The 9,356-nt window shown below is 36.4% G+C and overlaps 1 long non-coding RNA gene across 1 annotated transcript; it reads left to right on the top strand.

Annotated features, from left to right (window-relative positions):
• The first annotated feature begins 341 nt into the window (after positions 1-341).
• LOC118350782 (uncharacterized) lies at positions 342-8,478 on the top strand. The gene is made up of 4 exons (XR_004805279.2): positions 342-588; positions 1,400-1,570; positions 3,537-3,658; positions 8,351-8,478. It is a non-coding gene; the product is annotated as an uncharacterized LOC118350782 (long non-coding RNA).
• Positions 8,479-9,356: the final 878 nt, after the last annotated feature.

Below are 9,356 nucleotides of genomic sequence, written 5' to 3'. Positions count from 1 at the left end.
ATTACTTAGGAGATTAAATTGCTATTATTGCTAAGCTGTTGTGGGGAGTAGCTTAGATGTCCTTTGTAAGCACGCTTTCCTGGGAGAACATGTGCAGTGTCTTGGAAAGAGCAAGAGCAAGAGTCAGAAGGACCTAATCTGCTTACTGCACATTAAGTATGAGCTTGGACAGGTCACTTGATCTCTTTGTCAGCTTCCTCCGCAGTAAAATGAAGCCAGAAAATATTTCTTTTTTGAAACCCACTTCACTAGAGGTTTTCAGCTGCAAGATAACATTTGGTTATTTGTGAAGCACTATACTTTAGCATGAATCATCATGTTTTGTTTTAGAATAGGGATCGAGAGATGACTGCAATGTGGTCAATGTTTGTGCCTTGTCCCATTTTTGGGATCCAAGGGACATCTGTAACCTTAGGAGATGTCACTTCGACGGAGACGGGTTGTAGATGTACTTTATCTTTTTAGTTATACTGGGTCTCAAAAAAATAATAACTCAAACATTCTTCTTTTTGCTTAAGAGTCCAAGGTCTGATTAGGAGAATAGAACACTTACAAGGAGAACAAAGCAACAAGGTGGGCTTCGGTCAGGTGAGACCCTCTTGCACTCTTGCTCTGTGGTTACAAAAATTCTAAATACAACTGCCTTTTGGACATCTCTTTTAGATGTCTCCTCCTTCTCATAACAAGTAATATGATCATCCCTTTCTTTGCCAAACCCAGCAACCCAGGAGTTAATTCAGATTTTTCTTCTAGCTCAACTCCCACATCTGTACCCAACACCAATCCTGTAAATTCCATTTTCTTAATTTATTGTACAGCCAGCCATACGTCCCATTCTACTCGTGTTACCTCTGCATTGATTCCGATCCTTATTTTTCAAAGCAGAATTACTACAGTAGCTTCCTAACTGCTCCCTTGTCTAGAACCAGCTCTTATAAACTATCCTCGTCAGTGATGGCAGACTGACTTCCTAAATTAGAGATCTGACCAAATTATTCCCTTGTTACAAATTTGGTAATGCTCCCCAGGGCTTCCAAGTCATAAATTCTTAGCAGATATGATTTTGTTTTCTGCCTGCATATGTGTCCCCAATCAAGCCTCATTATCCACACCCAGAAGTACGTCCTTTGTTCTGTCCATATCATGTTGTTTCATGCTTCCAGTCTTTCACACATGATGCTAGCATAGCCTAGAAAATTATTTTCCCCGTTATATGCCTGGCTAACTGTGGTTTATTCTTCAAACCTCAGCTCTATTGCCATCTCTTTCTAAAAGACTTCCCGATGCCTATTCATTTTAATGTCACTTCCCTGGGCTCTGAATGTGCCCTGTGTACATTGTTACTGTATTCATAAATCCTAATTAATCCTAATCTTGATGTTTTCCTGCGTATCTGTAGATTCTAACAGTGATGGGCACATAACCTGGCATTCAATAATTCAGCTTCTTCTGAATGGTCGAATCAGCACATCTAATATGATGGCCACACCAGGAGAGAAGATAAAAATCATACCCTGACTGGGTTGAATGAGACAAGGGGAGCCAAACTGTAAAGGCATTCTCTGTGAAGGTATTGGAGTGACAGCTTAAGGAGGAAAAAGGGAACAAACAGAAAAAGAATGAGAAGCAAGGAGACCAAAAGAAGTTCAGGTTAAAGCTTACAAAAATAATGTTCTAGCTGAGGATTGACATACCCATTAGGTTATGGGAGCGTCCTCACTGTTAGGAGATTGCAGCAGACACTATTGTATTTTGCATTGTTCGAGGGAGAAGGAAGAGTCAGTGAAGAGACAAGAGGGTTTAAAGAGCATACAGAAGGCTGGTTTGGCTGGGATGGAGTGAGTGAGGGTGCTTACACTGAATTGTGTCCCCTCAAATTTCATATATTGCAACCCTGACCTTCGGACATCAGAATGTCACTGCATTTGGAGATAGAGCCTTTTAAGAAATGATTAGGTTAAAATAAGGCCATGAGGCTGGGCTCTAATCCTATCTGACTGGCATCCTGATAAAGAGAAAATTTGGACCTAAAACAAGATGCCAGAGGAAAAACCCATGTGAGGAATACTGCGAAAAGGTGGCCATCTACAAGCCAAGGAGAAACACCTCAGAGGAAACCAAACCCAGTGGCACTTAGATCTTGGATTTCCAGCTTCTAGAACTGTGAGAAAATAAATTTCTGTTGTTTCAGTCACCCGTTCTGTGGCATTCTGTTATAGCAGCCCTAGCAAATTAACAGGGGGAAGAATGATAGATCCAGTCAGCAAAATAGTAGGAGTTTGAGCAGACAGTGTGGAGGAAAATTATGTTGTGGGGCCTTACAGGTCATTGTAAGGACTTAAGGTTTCATTCTAGTGAAATGGGAAGGCTTTAGAGGATCTGGAGCGGATGAATATTATAACCCGACTTTTACCTTCATGGAGATTAGGAACTGACCGTGCAGGAGTCACATTGATAAGAAATTCAAAGTTGTCAACTGTGTAAGAGAGAAGGACATGGAGGATGCTTCCTCCCTTCCATTTAATAACCGAAATAAATAAATAAATAAATAAATAAATAAATAAATAAATAAATATCCAAAGTGAGAAAACAGGATCCCAGAGTGACCTGCCCAAGATGATGGAGTAATTGTGTAGCTATCCTAGAAGAAGAATCAGGCATCCGGTGCTCTTGACTACTTTGTGCTTGGAGAAAGATGCAATTGGCTTCTCAAGTAGGGACTGCAAATCAGATTGCATAATATTTTGGAGAGGTTGGATGTCTTTGTGTGAGATAACACTTGAGTTCTGGTAGCCATGGAATGGCTCAACTGCCCCTCCCTGTGTCTGTGACTCAAGGACACATATCTTAAAAGACTGGCAGGAGCAAGTGGAAATTATTCATGGGCTCTCATCACACACTGTGTTTCCACAGATGTCCTTCATGGTGGATCATTTCATTGATAGAACAATTTTCAGAGATGACAATAGCAGTGGCCGATCTCTAAACAGTTCTCCAACATGTACGACAATGGGGAATTCTGATTTTAGGTTAATAAAGATTTTGTGTGTATGTGTGTATATATACATATAAATGTATATATACACAACATATGTAATTAATTTGTGTAGTACCCATACAACATATACATATGTGTGTATATATATATCATGTGTGTGCTGTATCATATATGCTATATATTTCTATATATGATAGAGAAATATCAAACTTAGAGATAATAAAATATGCTTAACTATATAAATATGCTCAATTAGGTCTGAAAGATGTTGCAGTGAGGTCTGAGTTTAAATCCCATTTCTGGCTCTTAATAACTACATGAACTTGGAAGCATTACTAACACTTATCAAGGTTCAATTTCCTCATCTGAAAAATAGGATAATAATCATGACTAACTTATAAAGTTGTGACCAGATAGAGCAGGTACAGGGCATAAGTCTCTTAAGAAAACACCTAGGTCACAGTAATTCAATTAGGGTAGTTTAATTTTTAAATTATTATTATTTTTTTAATATAAAGATTTTATTTATTCATGAGAGACACAGAGAGACTGGAAGAGACACAGGCAGAGGGAGAAGCAGGCTCCCTGCAGGACTCGATCCCAGGACCCCGGGAACATGACCTGAGCCAAGGGCAGATGCTCAGCCACTGAGCCACCCAGGTACCACTGGGGAGTTATAGTTTCATTAATTTTTTTTTTCTCTTCGTCTTACCTTGGGTTTAATTTCCTCTTCTTTTTCTAGTTTCCTAAGGTGTAAGCAAAGATCATTGGTTTGATCTTTCTTCTTTTCTAAGGTAAACATTTAATGCTATAAACTTTTCCCTAAGCACTGCCTTAATTTCATTCCACAACTTTGATATATTGTTTTTATTTTCATTCAGATCAAAGCGTTTTCTAGTATTTTTTTGGAATTTTTCTCTTTGATCCATGAGTCAGTTTCCAAATATTTGGAGAGTTTTACAGGTATGAATTTTCAGTATTGAGTTCTAGCTTAATTTTCTTATTAATAAGAAAATGGCCATAAGAAAATGGCCAAAGAACATACTCTGTATAACATTAATACCCTTAAATTTATTAAAAATTGTTTTATGGCTCATAATAATGTCTACTTTATTTTATTGAATGCTCTATGTGCCCTTGAGAATAATATGTATCCTGATATTGTTGGATTGGGTACTCTATAAATGCTAATTAGGTCAACTGTTGTTCTAGTGGCCAACTATTCTATATCCTCACTGATCTACTGTCTACTTTTGCTATCAATTACTGAGAGTGAACTGCTGAAATTTCCAACTATAATTGTTGAAACAGTAAAATGTCAGATATTAATACAATTACTATCAATTACTGAGAGTGAACTGCTGAAATTTCCAACTATAATTGTTGAAACAGTAAAATGTCAGATATTAATACAGTCACTCTAGAATTTCTTTGATCAGAGTTGGCTTGGTGTATCTTTTGCCTTCTTTTATTTTTGATTATTAAAATCTATTTGTTAAGTGGTATCTTTCAGGCATCATAGAGTTGTGCTATTGCCTTTTTATCCAATCCAACAATATCAGTCATTTAGTTCATGTCTAGACCTGTTATACTTAATATAGTATGGATATTCTTGGTTTTAAATATTCCATATTGCTATTTACTATTTATCTTTTCTTATTTATTTTTCTCTCAATTATTTTTTGTGTTAGGTGAATATTTTTATTTTTGTTTCATTTTTCCGCTATAACTTTTTAAAATTTTTAGCGATTGCTGTGGAATTTACAATATATATTTTTAGCTTCTCACAATTTACCATCAAGTAATGTTATACCACTTCACACATGATATAAGAACCTTACAACATTGTATATGTCCATTTCCTGTTTGATCCTTTCTGTTTTGTTGCCATACTTTTCCTTTTATTTATGACATAAAATTCAGAATTCACTGCTTTTTTTTCTTTGAAGAGCTGCCTATCTTTTAAAGAGGTTGGAAAATGACAGTTTTATATTGACCCAAATTTCATCTATTTCTGATGCTCTTTATTCCTTTGTATAAAACCAAATTTCCACCTGTTGTCATTTTTTACCTGCCTAGAGAATTTTCTTTAATATTTATTGAAGTGAACATTTGCTGATAATGAATCATCTCCCTTTTTGTTTGTCTGAAAATTTTTATTTGACTTAAGTTTGGAAAGATATTTTCACTTTTTAAAGAATTCTTGATTGATTTTTTTTTTCTTTTTTGGTCTTTCAGTATTTTAGATGTCTCTCTAGCATCTTTTGACTTGAATAGTTTCTGATAAGAAGTAAACCTTCATCCTTTTTTTCTTCTCTATGTAATTTGTCTTTTCAAGATTTTGTCTTTATCACTGGTGGCCCTCCTCCAATCTCATTATGATTTTTTAACTTTTTTTTAAAGTTAATTTTTTTTTGCTGAAGATTCATTGAACTTCTTGGATCTTTGGGCTTATTGTTTATAGTTTAAATAAAATATTGTAATTTTTAGCCATTATTATTTCAAATATTTTGCTTCCCACTTCTCCCCTGGAACTTTAATTTTATATGTTTTATACCAATAATATTGTCTCATTGTCACTGATTTCTTGTTTATTTTCATCAGTCTTTATTTCTATGTTTATTTTAGATTTTTTTGCTCTATGTTCAAATTCACTGATATTTTCTTCTATAGTGTCTAATCTGCTATAAATCCATCTAGTGCATTTTTATATCAGATATTATATTTTTCTTTTCTAGAAGTTCCATTTGGGTATTTTTATATCTTTGAATTTTCTCTTCATCATGCTCATCTTTTCCTCTACCTTATTTAACATATAAAGAATATTTATACTAGACATTTTTACATCCTTGCCTGCTGGTTCCAGCATCCTTGTCATTTCTAGGTGTTTCTGTATTAATTGATTTGTTCCTAGATTTATGAATTGTGTTGTATTTTTAAATTAATATTAGATTTTTTTTTCCTGGCACATGGCTAAGTTACCTGAAAGCAGTTGGATCCTATCCTGTAAGCTCTGTTAGAGCAACGTTTAGTCTAGGGCTAATTTACCCCATTACTCAGACAGTGCCCCCCTGAGGATTCTACCCAATGTTCACTGAATTATGAAGTGTTTTATTTCTTGCTTTTAGGATAACAAACTAGTCTCCGCCCTGTGTGAGATCTAAGGGTTTTCCCGCCTACTCCTTTCTGGTATTTCCTTCCCCAGTCTCAGGTAGTTGCCTCCCCTAAATGCACAGATCAGAACTCAGCCAATAATGCGAGGAAACCCTTCTCTGTATCTCTAGAGTGCCACTTTTTCCTGTGCACAACTTTCTTCTTTTTGTTACTCACCCCTCAGATTCTAACTTTGTCTCTCTAAACTACTATCTCTATTTTCTCTGTTTATTAAGTCTTGTGGGCTACATTTGGGTCCCTTTTTTCCTGTGCTAAAGCTGGAAACTTCCTATAAGAAATCAGCTGATGAAATTATGGGGCTTTTAGGATGAACAACTTTCCTGATTTAGCCAGGATTATTCCAGTTTTAGCACTAAAAATCTCCTGTTCTGAGAATCTTCTAAGTTCCATGCAAAGATCATTGGTCACTCTCAGTCACATTGTTGCTTTCCTTATTTGAGGGAAATCACAGTTCTTTACTACCTTTGGGTCAATATCTGAAAATTGTGGGACACACACACACACACACACATTTCAATATTCTGATTGTTTCAAGTTGTTCCTGCTGCTCTGTTTTGGCCAGAAAAGGAAACCCTGATTTATTTTTAGGGTCATTTATTCTTCTGTGTGAAAAATTGGAAATGACAAAAATAAAATTGGGAAGACCTGTTGAGACCTATTATTGTGGTCTTTGATGATGATGGCTTAGACTACATATGGTGATATATCTGATAGCTATGGGTGGAAGGAGTTGAGATATATTCGAGAAATATGTTGAACAGGACAAGTCCTAATGTAATTGATGAAATACTTTTTCTAGACTTACTTTCATAATCCAAATAATTATGAACCCAGCTACGGTGATTCAGCATATATTCTTGGATCTTGCCCAGAAGGGCTCATGGATAAGATCTCTAGATCCAGGACCCATGCTCATTGGGCAAATAATCTGGTAGTTGGTGAGAAACTCAAAAGGAAGGAGTCAGCAACTCACAGAGGATGGAGAGAAAGAGATTACATTTCAGGGCATAGTGGCTAGGATACTTTGGGTCTATCCCTGGAATGGAAATTCCCATCAAGTTTGTAGTGACCAGAAGGGAAGAGGAAGTCACTTATGTGTTTAGGCCCAGTGGGCCATGTCCTTTGACATCTAATAGGTTCATAACTACTCAGGCACAAATTCCTTGCTAATCCTTATGCAGAAAACTGGGCTTCATCAAACTTCACCCAGGATGGAGGAAAAAAATATTTACGTCCTCCATGTTTTCTTTCACATCACATCAAGATTCAGATGCCATAATTAACTGGATGCAGACTAACTTTTTGGGAATAAGGAAGAGCCATAGCCTAAGAAACACCCAGATGAGAATATCTCTTGGGATAACACAAGATAACATATAACTCTAACCTCTGTGGAAATGACTCACAGGAAGGCCAAACAAATTCAAATGGCTGATGTCAGATCTTTCCTTAGTTACCAGAAAAAGATGTGGAGATTTGATATCTGACACAGCAGAAAGAGTCAAATCAAGGGAGAAAAGAGGAAAAAAAAAGTGACTTTATCAAGGGTTTCCATCCTCAGATGAAAATGACCAAAGAGAGAGAGAAAAGGTGACCAAAGCATTTTTGTCATGCATGGCTGTGAATGCACATTTTTATTATGTTTTATAAAAATAAATCTCTCTTACAAGGCAACTTTGTGCCTCAGTGATTTGTATATTTTTGTTAGCAAATAGCTTTTCAGTGGCAGAAATCTGGAAAAATGGCATAGAACAGGTCTCTCCAAAGAAAATTCTAGAAAACAAAGGACTGAAATAAGCAAACCATTAGAATATAATATCTTTTAGGGAAGGGACCATGTCTGATATATTCAATTAATCTCCAACACCCTTCCCTCATGCCTGCACATGTTAGGTGTTCAGCAAATATTTATTGAATAAAAGCCTAAAGTTTGGGAAATGGAAACATTCCCTAGACAAATGAGTCTGGAAACACTATATCCAATACCTCTGTTTTTGTAAATTCACAACACATATTAACCTGTCAAAGATTCCTAAAAGACCTACAATAAGAAAACTTATTTATTTATTTATTTATTTATTTATTTATTTATTTATTTATTAGGAAACTAGCTTTTCACCAATACCTTTGACCATGGAACTGATTTTTTTGTTATTTGTTTTTGCTTTTGTTTTTTAGGGAATACCTGTTCTGCATCCTGCAGAAATTCTGCTGTAACCCAATTGTCTTTGAGGAGGCAAAGCTGATTGTAAAGAGAAGAATTTGAAGAGATGACTGTGACATCACATCAAACCCTTGTTACATTAAATCCATACCACAAAAATACTTAATGTATTCAAGTTAAACTGGTTTATTGTCTTAGCTTACTTGGTAGGTAGAAAGTAGAAAGCAATTTTTATTTTGTTTCCACCCCTTCCAACCTGATATTCACCTCGAACCCCCGGGTTCCATCAACCAATATAACTTAGTTTTTCTGGTTACCAACAGGTAATAAATTAAAATAAAACACACACACACACACACACACACACACACACACTCCCTGCAAGTCCCACTTTTTTTCAAGTCTGGTGCAGTAGAATGTCTACTTGAACATTAGCTGTCTCCTCTCACAGCTGTTATCACTTGTGTTGGAAGTCTAGGACTAGGAGAAGGGTACCAGGTGGATTTCCTTACTTTCTCCTCTTTATAGTGTTGCCACCTTCCCTAGCTGTGATTTTCATTCTCTCCAGAGACAGGATAAGTAGGTCAAGGGAGGGAAAGATGGAAAGGTGGAATTAACTTCACTCAGGTTATCATAATCTGTTATGATCCTCTGAATAGTAGACATTCCAGTTGACTTTACTCTCATGGAACATTGGGTGAGTCTTTTTTAAAGATACCTCCTTTTGTCTACATTGTAGGGCATCTCTCAGTAGTTGTTCCACTGACTGCAATTATGCCTTCTCAGGCTAGTCAGTTATGACTCCTTCATTCTCTCGGCTTCCAGTGATACATTCCACTAATGGGGTCATGTCACCCTTCCAGACCATCTCTTCCGAGATGACCCAATCTACCTTTCTTAAGTAGGGTCCTTATTTGTGCCACCAAATTCTGGAAGTGCTCATTATCCCCAATATATCTTGGTCCTGGACTGCAGAGAAGAGCAGTTCAGGCTACAGTCCCCTGTGTTTTTGAGTATGTG

The sequence above is a fragment of the Canis lupus genome, chromosome 15, assembly GCF_003254725.2.
Source record: "Canis lupus dingo isolate Sandy chromosome 15, ASM325472v2, whole genome shotgun sequence".
NCBI classification, from domain to species: domain Eukaryota; kingdom Metazoa; phylum Chordata; class Mammalia; order Carnivora; family Canidae; genus Canis; species Canis lupus.
Note: the sequence above shows the minus strand (reverse complement) of the source record. Positions and strands in the feature narration are given on the sequence as shown.